This window comes from Protopterus annectens, chromosome 2.part2 (genome assembly GCF_019279795.1).
Source record: "Protopterus annectens isolate FY-2018-M chromosome 2.part2, PAN1.0, whole genome shotgun sequence".
In the NCBI taxonomy this organism is placed as follows: Eukaryota; Metazoa; Chordata; order Ceratodontiformes; family Protopteridae; genus Protopterus; species Protopterus annectens.
Genome location: NC_056730.1, coordinates 92,506,104 through 92,524,490, shown reverse-complemented (window position 1 = coordinate 92,524,490; position 18,387 = coordinate 92,506,104). Strand labels below are relative to the sequence as shown.

The 18,387-nt window shown below is 37.7% G+C and overlaps 1 pseudogene; it reads right to left on the bottom strand.

The window, feature by feature from the left end:
* Positions 1-15,779: 15,779 nt before the first annotated feature.
* On the bottom strand, positions 15,780-17,358 carry LOC122795923 (annotated as a pseudogene).
* Between the last annotated feature and the right edge of the window lie 1,029 nt (positions 17,359-18,387).

The following is an 18,387-nucleotide window of genomic DNA, read 5'->3' as shown; positions in this document are numbered from 1 at the left end:
TTTATTTAATGAACCCCTTTTCAAAGACTATGTTGCCTGGTACACTAGGTACCAGGATGACATGTTTATGATATGGAAAGGGCCACCGTACCTTGTCCCATCTTTTATTTCTATGATCTCTGACACAACTGAATTTTTAGATTTTACATATGATGTCCAAGATAATAGCATTAGTTTCTTGGATATTTTGTTATACAAGGACACAGTAAATTCTAGATATAAAAGTGTTATATACAGGAAGCCCACATATTCAAATGCTTTTTTGCATTATATTAGCTGTCACCTTTACCATCAGAAGAAAGCTGTTGTAAAGGGACAGATGGTAAGGGCAGCTAGGATGATATCCGATGAAAGTGATTTCATAGACGAATGTGATAGTCTGGGTTCCATGTTCATTAACAGAGGCTAGCCGAGCTCTTTGATTATTGATATTACATCTGAAGTCACTTATAAACCTAGGATTGGTTATTTTAAACCAATTTTATCAAACATAGGTGACGAACATGGGTTTGATCTTCAGGATCAAAGTAACGTTAGAAATATGGGAAGTACATTTGAGTTTAGAACAAGTTTTCTATGCACCTACAATTTAGATCATGTACTCATTAGGAATGTCCTTTACAAGAATTGGGCACTTATTTTAGAGGACAATGATTTATTTAACCGATTTGGGCTCAAACCAAAGATAACATTTAGGCGAGGTATTAACTTAAAATCACTTTTAGAAGTCAAGCGCCATAATTGTCATAGTAAAAATTTAGGTATGGCTAGATGTGGTGCTTGTCGGCAATGCAGATTTGTCAGCGTGGGAACTAAAGTTACAATTAAGGATAAAACCTATAACATAAGGGGAAAGTATAGTTGTGAGACTAGATGTGTAGTCTATTCTGCGAATTGTGAAAAATGCGTTGCTTTTTATATAGGTAAAACTGAGAGAAAGTTAAAGCAGCGCATATATGAGAACAACTATGCTATGTGTAAGAAAGATCCCACTAATGCCTTGGCACGCCACATTTTAAAATAACCAGATCACAATTTCAAGTTTACTATCTTAAAACATATTAATAATGAGTTAAGAGCAGGTCTTTGGCAAGTACTGTTAGAAAAGGAGGAACTATTTTGGCAAATAAGAACTGCCGCTTATTTTTTCCCTGGACTTAATGAGTATGTGTCTATTGCTTGTGTTCTCAAGCATTTGGCTTTGAGAGGATAATTTTTTAATTTTAATTTTGATTACTATTATAATTATTTTTTATATTTTGTTAGGGTTTTATAAAGTCATTTTTAGTGTAAACATGATAAAGATGTGAGCGAAAGTTCAACATGGGTCTTAAAGTGAGTTTTAGTTATATGCGAATGGCAGTTTGATGTTTATAGTGCTGTCATTACTACTTATTGTTGAGGGCATTTTAATAGAGCTTTGTTGCTTTAAATGCTACTGGCAATTAAGCCAATTAAGTAATTGAGCATTTGAAAAGTTTATATGTATTTGGTTTTCATGAAAGCACTTTGTCTGAAGAAGGAAAGATATTATTCTTTCCGAAAGCGCTAATTAAACTTGGCTTTGTTTGTTCCCTGTGACTGTTCCTGCTTCTTCGCCTTTGTGTTTTTAACAGACAAAGAGGACTTGCAGATATTGATACACTGAAACAGGACTAAATATCTGGGGATGTTCCAGTACATCTGGGGCCTTTCTATCTTTGCACCAACATATAGCACTGTAGTGTGGCACTCTGTGGAGGTGCTATGTATTGCCTTTAAGAGAGGCCAGAAATTCCTCTCTTAGAGTTGGTTCACTTAATGGCCCATCACCTGTTTTCCTACATTGCTGTGTTACGGCTTCTGCTTTATGGGATCCACCATGAATAATATCTTTGGCCCTGCAGTGGATTATTTCATATCTACTGTCTTGCCTGCCAACCACATCTGTGACAGTCTCAACCCAGGCACTGTCACAGTAGGCTAGTCAGCTGCAGGGATTTCAAAGAGCCATCCACATGGGGACTGAGGGCCAGGAGTACCCCCTCATTCAGTATCAGGGAAATTGAGCTTATGTGTGGATGCTGACTGCCCAGCAAATACAGTATTTTTTTCTGGGTGCCCTGTTTTTTACGCATTGCTCTATTTGTATGGAAAACAGTGGTATTAACAGCCTTATGGGTGTTACAAATCCCAACACTACTACTCTTTTCCTAGGTCATATCATATGTTGATGTTGTGCCTGACAGTTAGATATCTGTATCTACATTCTTTAAGTAAGTGTGAGACATCTATGTTTACAGACCATAAATCCCCCACAAAACAATTACAGAATTGCAACTGACAAGGACACATGACCATTACACTAACACTGTGACAAATCTTGAGGCTAATGAGAGATGTGCAAGGCATGCAACACTAAAACTGAATTGAACAATGCTGTGCATATGAGATCAGGGGTGTGACGCCATACAATGTAACAGTTCTGTAGATTACTTTATTTCTGTACCCTTGCAATCTCCTTCTCAATACACTTTGACCAGCATATTTAAAAATAATGTCAAACTGACATCCCTTATAGGCAGCAGGTTCAAAATCAGATAAAAGCATAAATAATACAGATGAATGGATTTGTAAGTAGTACTTACTTAAGCAAGCATATATATTAGGCTGAAGAAAGCATTTGTAAAAAGCACTTTGACAGGAATCAAACTCTTAGAGCAGTGTTTTCCTCATTAATGCAATGTGGGTCACCTGGCAAACATCATGCAGAATCCTACTTGATACCATGCAAATGCGTTGGTCCCTGTGGGCAACACTGCACACGTCAGGTAAGCCTATGCTTTTGGAGAGATGAAGTGCCATTCCATATTTATTCATCTGAAAAAGAAGCTGCAGATGCTTGAACAGCAAACACTGGCATTGAGGACTGCCATGTTTCACACTGGAACCAAAATAAAAGAATATCTATAGTTTCTGAAGTTGCCATCCATCATGCAAATGAGATGCCCATCAATGCCCATCATTGTGTAGCAGATGGGACATGTGAGACCTGATTTGGGTACCAATTCTCTGCCATGTTATACCTAAGATTTTTCAAGGGAGATATTATGACTGGAGAAGGAGTGAGTAGTGCTCCTTATAGAGCAGACAGGTGGTGTGAGGAAGAGACAAAGATATTTCTTCACCTCCTGCGTAAGAATTACAACTGGTGAGTTATGTATGAGGGCTATAAAGGGCCTCAGTATAAGAATGAAGCCTAGAATAGTCTAGCTCAGGCTGTCACATATTCACCTGGCATCCCATGCATGAGAGAACAGTGCCATTGCCATTACAGTGACATCAAGCACTGCTATATTGACCTGGCTGATGGGAGGATGAAGTCAAAGAGCAGGCATCACCTATGTACTGTAAGTATAATATATGGCAGGTACACATCTAAACTGGCACTGCATGACATCCACAAATATTGCACAGGGCTCTCTATGTCTATAGCGCCTGAAGATAACAAAGAAAATAGGCAGCTACACAGTAGAAGACTGAAGCACCTCAGAGGACACTGGTGCGTGTATACGTACTTCATAATGCCTTGGTTTTAATATTAACAGTAGTAGGGACTTATTCAAAAAATTAATAACCTTCATACTTCAGTGCCATTTCTGTCACTGGAGCCATAGCTCAACGGCAATGGTATGACTGTTCAGTGTTATGCCTGTTTATGCATCCCTTTTCAGAGGTGGACAGTTAGATCAGGATGTTAAGACTCTGTTCTCACATTTAAGGATGTTTGTGGGTTAACCCCCCATCCCACCATTATGTTAGCATAAAATATTTAATGTTTATTTTTCTAATTAGTATAACTGCAGTATTACAAATATGAATGATCATTGTTATCAGTTGAGTGGACATGTTTAGTTTTAAAATGTGCTTCTTTTGAACATTACCTGTTTGTGAAATATGTATATCTAAGCAGTATCTATTCTTTGTTTATGTACTTTAGTCTCAGACATCTAAATAATTCATCTCTGACTGCATGCACCTGTTTATCTGTCTAAATAGCTCATCACTTTAGTCCTCTATCTGTCAGACTGCACATAATGGTGGCTGTTTATTTTGGTTCTCTCTCTCTCTCATTTATATATGCAAACAGGCTTGTTAAATCAATGAGTTTTTGTTTGGCCAACAAGTATATTCTGTTTAATGGTATCAGTCTTAATATAGTAAGAACTTCAGTTTTTCATTGTATTTGTACTTCTCTCTCCCCAACCCCTTTGTCGCTATCCTCTCCCTTAAATACATGTATTTTATTTATTATTTTATTTCTCTCCATTTACTTTACTATTTTAGGTAGCAACACAGTGACCTGCACCCATTCCACTGTAAGCCCCCCCCCCAACAGATGACAGCAGCAGTTCCATCACCACTACCAGAAGTACCCAGTGCATCTGTGTTTCCGCCTTTCACAGTTGCTCCTACACCTCCTGTCCTACCTGACCTGCCTGCTTCAGGTTGTCCTGCACCAGATACTAGTACATTTGTACCCGCTGGTCGCAATGCAAGTAGGGTTGACACCTTTGTCACCAGTTGCTTGTTGGTAGACATTGTGGGGGTTAATAGAGGTTAGATTCTCGAATTGGCCAAACAGAGAATCTTTACCTGCAACTCATTGAGTTTACCCAGCAATGGCTCTATCATCTGAGCCAGACCTAGTGATTATAGTACCCAGGGTGGTGAGTAATCTCTCACTGGGTCTCAGCTGACAGAGACTGCAAATGCTAACACCCACGCCTATCAGTCATCCTGGTGTTTCCCTCCTATTTGTGCCCATGCCCACATGTTAGTTGTTCAGTCCTTCCCTCACAATTGCCTCACCTCTGTCTAAAATCTCTTTTACCATTTGCTCCCCACTTTGTTCTCATTGTGCTAGTAGACCCTCTGTAAGTTGTGTCTGTCATCCCCTGCTATACAACTTAACCCTCTAATCTACTGATTACTTCCCCTAATTCCTTCTCAGACTTATCCTTCTTTTCAAAAATATAAAATAGGCAACTATCCCAGAAAAAAAGTATTTCCCCTTCTACCCCATCTTCATCATGCTCTTTCCTTACTTGATCAAATTATTTTCTACCCATTGCTTATTTCCTCTTTTAATCTCTTTCCTGTACTCCCATTTCTAATATTAAATCGGCTAAATTGCTAAACACACTACACACACACATATAGCCATGTAGGACTTCTAAATCACATAATCATTTTGTAGTCATATTGTGAGTGATGGGTCATAGAGGGCACTGTCATTGCTCTTGTGCAACTGACAAGGAATAGCACTGCTTGTTGCATAGCAACAATTCTGCCTGATCACTATTATCTGCTTAGTGTATTGGCCTTGGCTGCCATCAGTCACTCAAATGAGCTGAGCATAATTGCGTGACAGTGAGCAAATAGGAAATAAGGTAAAGCTCAGACTTTCAGTCTAAAAGATTCAATGGCTCAGCTTGTAAACAAAATTATTTGTAGAATGTCAGTGAAGAGAGTGGAGGTGCCAAATCTCCTTACAGCTGTACTGTTTTTTTTTAATGCTTCCATTCTGTAAATAACAATACATTGCTATGTGCTTCACTGACATTTTCTGTGGTTTATCTTGAAAGTTAAAAGCTTGGTAGTATGTCACTGAAGAAAGTACTGGATTCATCTCCTCTATTTAAGTGTTTTTTTTTTCTTATGACAATTGTACTGTAGTACAAGTACAATGATCAAATATTGCTGATGTCATCTTGTTTTTCATGTTTTTTAACTTCATGTACTTCAGTTTGCTTTCATCTCTACCCCACCACTTTATGGATCCTTCCTTCATTTTCTTCCACAGTAGATTTCCCTGGATATATGTGTCCTTGAGTTATAAAAATAGATTACACACAGGCACTGTCAACTCTACTCAGTGTTTCACACCAACTGCCCTAGAGGTTCATGACCATTCAGTGTTTACTACAGTTGCTCGTACATTATTGCAGCCATGAGTTAGCCTAGCATGATCTTCCTGTAGGTCCCTACTCCAGCCATGATGGGTATCTGCTTTTCACACAAACTTGCATGGCTGTATGCATTGTTAATGAGCCTCAGGGTTCTTCATGTCCACATTGTTAACAATGTTGACATGCCTGTGATTGCAGGTGAGACATTTCTGAATCTCTGGGATTCTATAAAGATCATCATGAAAATATTCTTTAAGGCAACTATTTTAATTTGACTTTTGGGTGACAAATCCATCATATGTATAATTTTGTTCTTTGGCCCCATCATATCAGCATGTGTAGTAAACCTTAAATGCATTGTTTGCAGGAAAAATTCTACATTTTTTATGGGTTTTTAAATCTTGGAAGAATATTCTAGAATAAATCTCACAAAGAAATTACAGTGGGAAAGCAACACCAAGTGTAAAAACACAGTTCTAAGATTAAAGACATTTAATAAACTTAACATTTAAAATAATTAGTCCAGCTATATACACATCTAGAGACTACCACAACAGTACTGCATTATATTCTGACAATAGAGGTTTATTGACTGAATAGGTCTGTTCAGTTTTCATAAAAGAACAACAAAGACATGTATCAACATTTCACAGAAAAAAAGCCACAAAACAACTCAAACAAACAAACAAACAAAAAAAAAAAACTAAAGGTAAACAAAGCAATGCAAAGCAATGACAGTCAACTCAGAATTTCTAGGGGTGAACTGACAACACCATTGACTAATTTGTTAACAAATCATGGTAAAGGGAATGAGAAGATTTCTCATAACTAAAAAAATGACTAATGTGATTTTTCATTCACAAGACAGAGGCAAGGCAGACTCTAAACACTACTGACTTGTTAGCTTGGCTTCTGCTTTATGAAGACTAATAGAATTAGTGATGAAAGTAATAATTTGGGAGATATGAAAGTAAGTGAGCCACCAGACCAAGTCAGCATGGCTTCACAGCAAAACGATTATGCCATACAAGTCAAATATAGTGATCTGACCAGTAACCAGGGAGGTATACATGAAGGAAGTTGGATACATAGCCTGCTATGACGTCAACAAGGCATCTGACAAAGTACCGCACAAAAGGTGAAAGCATTAAATACATAGACATTGAGTTGTCATATGCTTTTAGCAGTGATGAAACAATGGCAACACAAAATGATACAGATGGTAAGAATAAATGAATTTCATTTATATGAGTAGATGATTATTGATGGGGTAAAACAGGATCGGTTATGGAGACAGTACTGCCATAATTTTATATCACTAATATTTTACAAGATTTTAGAAGATCTGGAATAAGTTAATCATTTTATTAATAATACAAAGCTATGCAATGGAGTGTAACAAGTTGTGGCAGATCAAGTACAATGAAAATCATGCAGAATAAAGCATCTAAGAATGAATAACCCCAAATATGTAATGCAGAGATAAACAAAAGCAATAGTTGCAACAGTGATGAAAATAAGCTATGGATTGCCTTATTTCATCATCTAGAGGCAGGTAAGCAATGTAGAAAAGTACAGTGAGAGGCTTCTGAAATAGAAAACAATAAATTGTTGTCTTTCTTTATGAATAACTAGTATCCTCAATATGTATACATCCAATATATAGAACACAAAGTTTTTGGGAGCTCATCTTTACAAGGATACCAATAGGTCTTCTGCAGTTTAGTTGAGGGCCACACAATGGAACACAATTTTCATTAAACAGAGTTATAAAAGGAAACATTAAAATAACTTAATATGCAAAATTTTGAAGAAAGGAGACAGAGGGGGTATGAAAAAGACAATTAAATAACTCTGGATAATCCATAAAGCTTAAGTGGCAACTACAATTAAAAAGATATTTATGGGAACTCAAGGACACAATCGGAAGATACAAGGCAGATTGTTAACTGAAGATTTGGAAAAGTTGTTTTTCTCAGAAAGGGCAGTGAATGACTGGATTAGCCTTCAAGGGAATGTTATAGGGTCAAAAACTGAAAGAATACAGGAATACACTGGACAGACATAAGACAGTTGTTAAGTCATTCAGTACTGAGCAGTAGGAAGCTAAATAATCAGACACATTGCTTCCTGATGTTTTTAAGGCAGAAAACTGCTTGCTTTCTGAGAGGCTTTCTCCTACATCTTCTGTTAAGAGCATATATCATATGACTTGCTCTCGTAAATGGTTGGGTTGCATAAAATTCAAAATGTTTGCCTTTTCCTGGTTAGGGGTCACCACAGCAGAATTCCAATCCATTAATGATTGGCAGTAGATTTTTATGGTGCTGAGTTGCCAGCCCAATGCCCAACCTTCAGCAAAGGCACACCCATTCACACGTCTTTCAGAGGCCACTCGACCAAGGGGAGGACATGCAGAGTCTACAGAGAAAGCACTCCAGCCAAGAATCGAACAAGACAACTTCTTGCTGTGAGGCAACAATGTTACCGCTGTAGCGCAGTAGCTTTTGCATAAAATTTCAAAATATGAAAGTTATTTGTGTTATGATGAATTATGCACTGGTGCTTATATCAAAAGAGTACCTGGTGGGGTTGAATTTATTTTTCAAAATTTTGAAAGAAAAATACTATTTTGTTTGCCAAAATTATTAGCATTACAGTCAAAGAATTGTAGTTCTGTAAAGGTACAAATTAGAATCAATATTTCAGTGAATCTGCTTTAAGTTATATATGTTAACACTGGGTAGCACACTGTTGCTTTGTGATTCTGCAAAATAAATGCAAATTATGCATACCACATTTTCACAATATTTCAAAATGGCAATATTAATCTGAAAAACTGCAAGTTACATAGTAATTATGACAGGCAAAACAGTGCACCATAATGTTCTGTATAAGATGGAAGCTTTTTTTTTGCCTGTAGGTCACACAACATTTACAATACTAAAGCAGATAAGAAAATATTACTAGCCTTCATAGTTGCTATACCAACCATTTATATCGCTGGATGTCATCACATTAGCAACCATGTTTTAATGCCAACCTTTAACTAACACTCATTGCCTGCATATGCCACCTCAAAATGATATTATCATATTCTATTTCTTCATAATTAAGGTAACTATAGAAAATATGTCATATTTGTCATAATCTTTCCCAAACAGTACATCCCATAGTGACTGTTCTACTGTGCATGCTGAACAGATCATGCCATTTTTAGATGGCAACTTGCACTGCCATAGACAGCCTTCCATTCATAAGATACTAGACTAAATATTAGAATATTGTTTATATTAATACAGTGTACTAAAAAGGAACAGTTATACTTTTGTCTGTACTTGTCTTACCCAAGTGTATGCAATGTTAATTTTCTTCTAAAACCTATTCCTTACATGGAGGACCCCTGGCATGACAGCATCACATTCCAATTTTATTTCATTAATGTAAAAAAATAGTTACTGTCATTTGTGCGAACTACATTCTGTCACCACGTATGCTGCCGAAAATCAGAATGTCGTGCATAAAATGAAAAGTGTATGGGACGGTCGAACACACTTATATGAATGCAGTAGTGCATTTGCATAAGTGTGTTCGACTATATGTATGGAGATCATGGTACAGTGGGGATTGGAAATTTATCCATATCCCCAATGTAGTGCAATCCTGGAGTTGGAATATATTAGTAGCAGGGGGTGTGGGGGGTCCAGTGGGGCTTGCCCCCCTGCAAAAATGTGATATGTCGTATGGGCATTTGATTTACATCAGTTCCTATACGGCTATTACGTGATGTTTTTGGTGACAATGTTGATTCAAATGTCTCAATCATTTGGGTCAATATTGTGAAGCAACTCATTTGACCGACTCTTATTTCACCAACTTTTAGTACTGGCACTGTGTAGAGTACTGAAAGACATGTAAAAGGCATATGCCCTTTTCCCCACTGTAGTGCAGTCCTGGAGTTAGTATATATAGTTAGGGGGTGTGTGGGGTATGTAACCCCCCCACCTAGTTTGGTTTTATATTGTCCAGTTTCTGTTAAGGGGCTAAGTAAGTTGTGCTTAAGTTCTAGAAAGAGTTAGTCACTGGTGTTGTAAGTGTGCATGTCTATGGTTTAAAATGTAGTATTTTGAAATTCATCATTATCAGGTGTCGTTGAAATGAAAGTAAGTGAAATGAGTTTTAGGTGAAGTGAAGTAGATCCATAAATATATATATATATATATATATATATATATATATATATATATATATATAGTTCATACTTTTATGACAGTTTGCGAACATTCATTAGCTTAAGTCTTGTACTCCTTACAATGATGTTTTACTGAGGGTACCTACCACAGGTGACTGTCTTAAAGATGCCGCCATGTTACCTATTGTAAAATCAATCTTTTGTGAGATATTGCTGTCAGTATTAGAATAATACATTGTACTGCAAATACTTATACTTTCTTGTTATGTTTCTCCTACCCAAGTGTATTTAGCTGCATTTGTTTTAATGCCCACTACTTGTATAGGGTCCCCAAGTAGGTATCATATAGCATTTTTGACTTGCTACTGCAAATATGAGAAATATTTCATAATTTTTATAGTCAGAGGTATAGCTGGTTATTCTGGCTGTGCTATGCTATTCCCCTGTGTGGTGCCCCCTCAACTTTAAAGAACACAGCTCATCCCTTAGATTTCAGAGCAAAAACAGCTCTTTATTCCTTTTATACTGTAGCACACTGCTTGCTAAATTTATAGTGAACCACTACTGCAATTTATGCCACACAAGGAGTGCTAAGGTCATTCTGTTCTGACAGCAAATGCAAAATTGGCATTTGTTTATAAATACCAGTCATGCACTGAAGACTGATTGGCATCTTCTAATTCTGCTAATTCTGTCATTAAACACTTTGTACCCACAACAGCTTCCCCCTTCGCCTTACTAAAGCAATGCCTCTGTTGTTATTAGTCACAGAAACTAAAGCCCTGTATAACCAGCAGTGACATTTTTAGGTTAGGTACCTACTACATCCTGCCACCTTGTAGATACACCTGGAGATTCAGTAAACCAAGTGTTTGCATGATGAGCACCAGTGCTAATTGCATATGCATGCCACACATCACACTTACACAGATACAAATAGGTTTCATGGCCAGCAACAGTGTTGCTGGTTAGGAAACTATATAAAGCAGCACAAACACATTCAGACATGCAGACAAGTTTACTTAAGAGCAAATCTGTTTTGCAAGATTGCACAGACAGCCAGAAAAATTGCAAGGGTTTAATTTAAGGCAATGAATACAGTACTAATACATAAAAACATGCATTTGCATTACTGAAATAAAGGTTTGGTATGATCTTCCAGGGTGCAAATACACTAGCTTGGGGAAGAGTGCGTATTGAAAAGTGCCACAGACATGAATGGTAGGAATGAAGAATGGGGAAAGAAGACATGTAAAACATGGTAATGTACACCAGATAAGGGCATTTCAAGGTATGTGCACCCCAAAGACAAGACAACTGTAGCATAGTAAGCACATATGTATATAATACAATACATAGTGCTATTTACACCTTGTGTGGGTATATTCATATCATTACACAGTTGTTGTATATTATGCGACTGTCACACAAAGTCACACATCACTGAAGATGACTAGTTGTGATATAATTACCCTGACATGATCACTGGAGAGGACAGTTATCAAGGACAGTATATACAATATGGGGTATGTGCATATTGTAATGATGTGCAAAATGAGTTAATTGAATATGAATGTAATGTCAGGATAGGTCTCAACCAAGCGGGGCACATAATAACAGGCTTATGGACAACAATAGACAAAAGCAGGCACTATCATGGACAACATCAGAATAATACCACCATTAATCTGTGTCATTCATGGGAGCTCGCAGGATTTTTTTTCAGTGGGGTGCAGACCTAGAGCTCCCTGACACAGCTATTCCAGTGTCCCATTCCTTGGCTATTTCTCCCCAGTTGCCATAAACACTGCTCAAAACTCTCAGTGCTCATACTGTTTTATACTTTACTTCTACAATAATTACAGATATTGGGACTTAATTTACACCTTTTTATTCAAATTTTATAGCACAAACACTGATAGATATTTGCTAAATAAAGCAATACAGTTTAAAAAAGAAAACAGGCTTTGCATTAAAACACCTCTGCCTTTGACACTCACATGTACTGAAATAGCACTGAAACCCACATACAAAGAAAATGCAGCTGGCCAGTGGTGGATAAAGTTTACCTTTGGGCTGTTTTCAAATCATAGGGCCCTTGCACATACTTTTAGGACCATGCAAAAGTTCTTTGATTCACCTTCCTGGTTGTATTAAATTATAATACATAATAATTAAATTATATCTATTGTATAATATAGCACCACATTTTAGAGTGTGTTTTAAATGTATTGTTTTGAACTTTGTAAGCAATGAAACAAAACATATGAAACAATAATGACAAAACTGCACAATTCAGAACATTTCAAACATAAAAGGCCACTCAAACTTCTGATTACAATCCACCAATATCAGTCAATATGCACAATCTTTGCAGAAATAAAAGTCATCTGAATAATTCCACATTAAAGAGAGATCTGAAACTAATGAACAGGTTGCTGCTAGCAAACACATTTATATTTCAGTATTTCAGCTACAAATTCAGTGCCTTCTGCCCCTGAAGAATAAATTGCCTATGTTACATTAAAATGGTAACCTGGTTTACTGCAATAAAGGATGGCAAACTAAAAAACAGGTTCATAGTGAGTAGGCATCTAATCTAAAGAAGGACATACACAGGACTGCAGCATCCCACCCCCTTAAAATACAAATCTACATGCTGTGGTAGTAGAAGGTATAGCCTTCTGCAGCAATACACAATATCTGTTCTGCTACTAACACTGCTTTAAAATTCTCTACCACAGTAGTGATACCATTTGCTAAGCAAAACAGTTGCACGTTTTAAACAGACTTAGCATGAGCAGCAGCAAATTTCTCTTCCCTTGAAGCTCACAATTCCTTGAAAATGCACTTGAAAATAAATTTAACCTGCTAACTCTAAGACATTTCACTTTCTCTCTCACACACATGGTGGTTTCCCTAATGGGGGGTCGGGGCAGGATGTGGATGTCTAGGGTGATTAGCTTGTGGTAGGATCTGACCAACAAGGAATTGACCTCCAGTGTGGAACACCAGTCACCCATGTTGGTAATGACCAGGTCTAGGATATTGTTGCTCCTGGTGGGGGTGTGGATAAGTTGATCCTAGGCATTGGAATTTATGAATTCTAGAAAACGTTGAGCAAAAGAGTTGGCACATGAGTAGTTTTCCCAGTTAATGGTGGGGTAGTTGAAATCACCCATTATTAGGGTGTTGGGTTGTACCCTAATATTTTTCGGTGTATCAAGAAATGAGGAGTGGGAATCTTGGGGCATGCTGGGGGATCTGTAGCAAGTTACAATTTGGATTTCAGTCTTGCCCAGAGTTAGTTGCACTTGGATAATCTCGTATGCATTATGCTGAGCAACTAGCCTGGAGGTGTGGATATCCTTAATGCATATGGACACGCCTCTGCCTTTAGTATTCCGGTCCAGGTTAGGTGGCCAAAAGGTGTGGTATGAATTATAGCCTGGTAATGCAGGGGTGCTCTCTGGAGCCTTGGACCATGTCTCTGTCACTGCACAGATGTCGATGTTCTCCATTTTAAGGAGTGCCTGGAGTGAATGCATTTTGAGGTTTAAACTTCTAGCATTGAGTCACATTACCCTCAGATTTTGCTTGCTTGTACCTGTTAAGGTGGTGAATTTGTCATTTGAGCCTTGCCTAAAAAAGGGCACTATAGGGGTGGCAAGAGCCTTAGCCAGTATCTGGAATCCCAAGGGCTACTGGTGCAGGCCATCTCTGGCAAAGCATCGTGGTCTGTCGATCATGTCGTCCCAGGCAGACAGATACTGGATCCCCTTAGAATGACAGCTGGACAGCTGAGGGGAATGCTACCTCCCTCTGACACACACACACACACACACACACACACACACACACACACACACACACACACACACACACACACACACACACACACACACAAACACACACACACACCTCAACCTCTTAGTGTAAGAAATCTGGACAAAGCCTGAAATAAATAGGGACAAATTATAAATCTTGCTGTCATGAACTTAGAAAATTGCTAGAATAACAGGATTTGTGTTAGTATGCATTTTTCTAAAGGATATGAAGTCTAAAACTCAAATGTCTATCATTATTTAGCAACTTCAATACTTTTTAGGAGGAACAGACAAAAATCTGGGGCAAAAATCTGTACATTCTGCGAAAACCTGGACAGCTGAGGGGAATGCTACCTCCCTCTTACACACACACACACACACACACACACACACACACACACACACACACACACACACACACACACACACACACAAAACTACCATATTCTTACTTCATACTCTCGCATGAAATGTCCAAGCAGAACAGAACAAATACTAAATATGAGGATGTTAGACTTGTATCTAACTTATGTAGCTTTTAGTACACAGATTAGAAAAAGGAAATAGATGGTCCAATGAAAAGAATTGTTATAAAAGGTATAAAAATAATGAACAATCTGAATTTGAAAGAAAAATTAGTAATGGATCAGCACCAAACAAGTTATATTATATGAACATCTATATTATTTCACCCACTTTTGCATTAAATATATACAAAAACATTCAAGCATTATGGTCTTGTTGACGAACAATTTGTTACTTATTCTGCTGCTGATTTTTATCATCTGAAGAAAAATTGTCCTTCTACTATTTTAATAGACTGAAATGCTGTTCAAATCATATTTAATGTATCAAATGACATAACAGTGAAGCAAGAAAATGAAGTATGCAGAAAATAAAAGAAATAATTACCTCTCAACCTCTTAGAGCAAGTAATCTGGACAAAACCATAAATGAAAGTTGGACAAAGACCCCAAAATAGGGACAATTTTTAAATATTGCACTTACAAACTGAAATTTTCTGAAAGGTATGAAGTCTGAAACTTAAATGTCTGTCATTATTTTCTAACTTCAGTCTTTAATGATTTACCACTAATTTGCCAGAAAACCGCAATTTTATGAAAAACAGACCAAAAATATGAGACAAAAATATGGACATTCTGCGAAAATCTGTACAGTTGAGAGGTATATGTCACTTACAAAAAAAAAAGACGTCTGTGCTGGAGTACACAACTCTGATATATGCACTTAAATAAACGGTACCTTCAAATCTCAGTCTGACTGCCCTGTATGAATGTATTGAATATATATATTGTGCAGATAACCTTGAATCCTTCTGAAAGGAAAAGTATCACCCTCTCAGATTTTCTTGATCTACAATTGTGTGCACACTCTGACATATACACACACAGTGAGATAATGATGTTTAAAATAAAAAATAAAGTAAATAAAAAAAGTAAATAAAGTAATGTAGGTTAGCACCCGTCTTTCATGTTCCCCATTCCAGCTACTTAACACCTCCCTGTACTCTGCAGTTGGAAGTCATTGACTACAAAAATGTAGTTAAAGAAATAAATGATCATCTCAGGTAGAAACAGTTTGTCTTGTCTACTTTTATATTGCATCACATATTCATTTCATATCCTTTCGTGTTGCTACGTAAAATGTAGCAATAATGCTTTTCTACTTTACACTGTTTCAGTGCAATATAGAAAATGTTGATATCCATTAGTAATCTGTAATGGATTCACAACTTCTGCTTCTATTCAGCAGTGACCAGTGGAAAATAACTGAAAAACAACTAAGTGCTTATTGGGGACTGAATGCTCCAACTGCAAGGAGGAGACTTCTTTGTGAGAAATTGAGATGTATTATAGGCATTGATTTTGTCATACAGGTCCCCAGTAGCACCTCTTGTGAATTTTCTGACAAATTTATATGGCCAGTTAATGTGTTAAATCATCAGTCTCCAAGTCTTCAAGAGCTTTCATAGAATACAGTGTCATCTTTTGCACCTGATGTCAAAATTTCACCATCTTGACTGAATTGTAGGGCATAGACCATGTCTGTATTCCCTTTTAGCTCTCCATCTATCAGGCCATTTGCAATATCCCACAGCAGAACCTATCCACCAGTAGCTCCAGAAGCCAAGTACCTCCCATTAGGGGCAAATGTCAAAGCATGAACTGGTCCCTTATGTCCTGTGAAAATTCTGTGCATTTTCGGCTTAGAACATCCCACAGCCTGATAGTCCTATCAGCAGAGCCTATGGCTAAATAGTTGCAGTTGGGATGGAATCTAATACAAGCAACATCTGCCAAATGACCAGCAAATATCCTTAATGGTTGGTAATGGTCTGTGGCCCACAGGCGAGCAACCCTGTCATAACCACCAGATACAAAGTAGTATCCATATGGGGAAAACTGAGTATTCCACATTGGGCAGTTGTGTTAGGACCCAGTCATACACGGTTGGCAGCCTCCTTCATAGTCATGATTTTATCCATCTTGTCATATTCTTTCAATTCAGGCAGTGGGATTCTTGTTTGTGGAGGAGCATTGGGGTCCTGCTTTTTGTTCTTTGAACTCAAGCTATTTTTTTAGGCTTCTTTTTCTTTGACTTTCCTTCTTCATTTTCCCCTTCATCATTCAAAAGCACTTCAATCTCTGGCTCTTTAAGAAGACCAAAGTAAACATTAACTTTGTTGGCTTCTCTCCTTGCTTCGCCAGCCAAACTCCTGGTCACTGCATCAATCTGCTCCTTGCTGTGAGGCATTCCATCAAATATATCTATGTACAGATGTTTTTGAACAATGTTCCAGATCTGGTTGTTCTGTCTTTCCTGGTGGTGCCACTTTAAGAGCTGGTATGAGTCTCGAGAAAGTCGCAGTACCAATTTGCTAGTTTGGAAATCCAGCAAGGTTTTATTTCCCTGCATGTGTCTATTTTTAGAAAAAACAGACAGTACCCGGAGGTCATCTTCATAATAACATTCATGATCACCATGAAACTTTTCAAAGAAAGCTTTGGCCTCATTATCATGTTGGTTGTAGACCAGTTCCTAATACATGTGGTTGAAAAGGGGGTAGAAAAGCTGGGAAAGCTCAGCTCGATGCCAGTCCAGTGCTGACTCTATAAAATGCTTCAATCCACTATAATACTACTTATACATAAAGGGATCTCCTTGTTGAATATACACAGATAACACAACACTAATGCTGGCATGGTCATCTCCAGCTGATGTTGGACCTTTACATGAAGCCTCCCTGAGATCAGACTCTCCCACTAAGAGCACTGTCACCAATATCATGCAGACCAGCCTCTTTACGAAGGACATTTTCAGCTTCCCACAGGTTGTTCTTTCTGAGAAACTGCAACCCAGCAAGGAGAGTTTGTCATTTAGTGAGATCAGATTCTGTATGTGTCGTCAGAACAGCTGCATTCCCTGCGACTGGGCCAAGATTATTGCTACAGTTTGCAGTTTCATCTATAATTTAATTCTTCACTTGAACCTCAGATGACTGAGCCTCCACTTCATCATTAAGTTCTCCCACCGCTGCCATGTTTACATTTTTAATAGGGCTACTGTTTCAAGACTGAAAATGCATAAAACCTGATGCTAGCTTTCCCCCAGAAGGAATGTATAGTAACTCATTCAAAAAGTATCCTGTCTCCCTCCTACACACACACACACACACACACACACACACACACACACACACACACACACACACACACACACACACACACACACACACATCTACAGACCTACCTACTTCTTACACACACACCCTACCTTTACCTGCCTACTTCTTACACACCCCTACCTACCTACCTACTTATCTACATACTTCTTACAAACACACACCTACCTATCTACCTACTTCTTACACACGCACCTCTTAAGCGCAAACACACACACGCACACATCTACCACTAATTGTCCATTTGTCCACAATCCAAATGTCTTCTGGAATTCAAACTCTACAGGTGCAGAAGATGAAAACGTAAACAATCAATCACACAGACTCAGCTCTTTTCAGCTTCTGCATCTGTGTGATGAGACACAAAGGGCATTCTTAAAGAAGAACGCCCTTAAAAATAATAATAATAATATATATATATACACACACACACACACACACACACACACACACACACACACATATATATATATATATATATATATATATATATATATATATATATATATTTTTTTTTAAATGAAAAGAAAATTAATCTTGCGTCCAGCAAGTCGGCCTAGTGCTGAAACTGGCTCTGATCCAGGGGGATGTAAGTGCACCCTTGGTGTCATTGACATGAAATATGTGATTTTCAGTTATTTAGATGTTCTGCAGGAACACACACTTGTACCACTGTAATGATTTGCCAGTAATCTATAAAGTGGAATCAAGCAC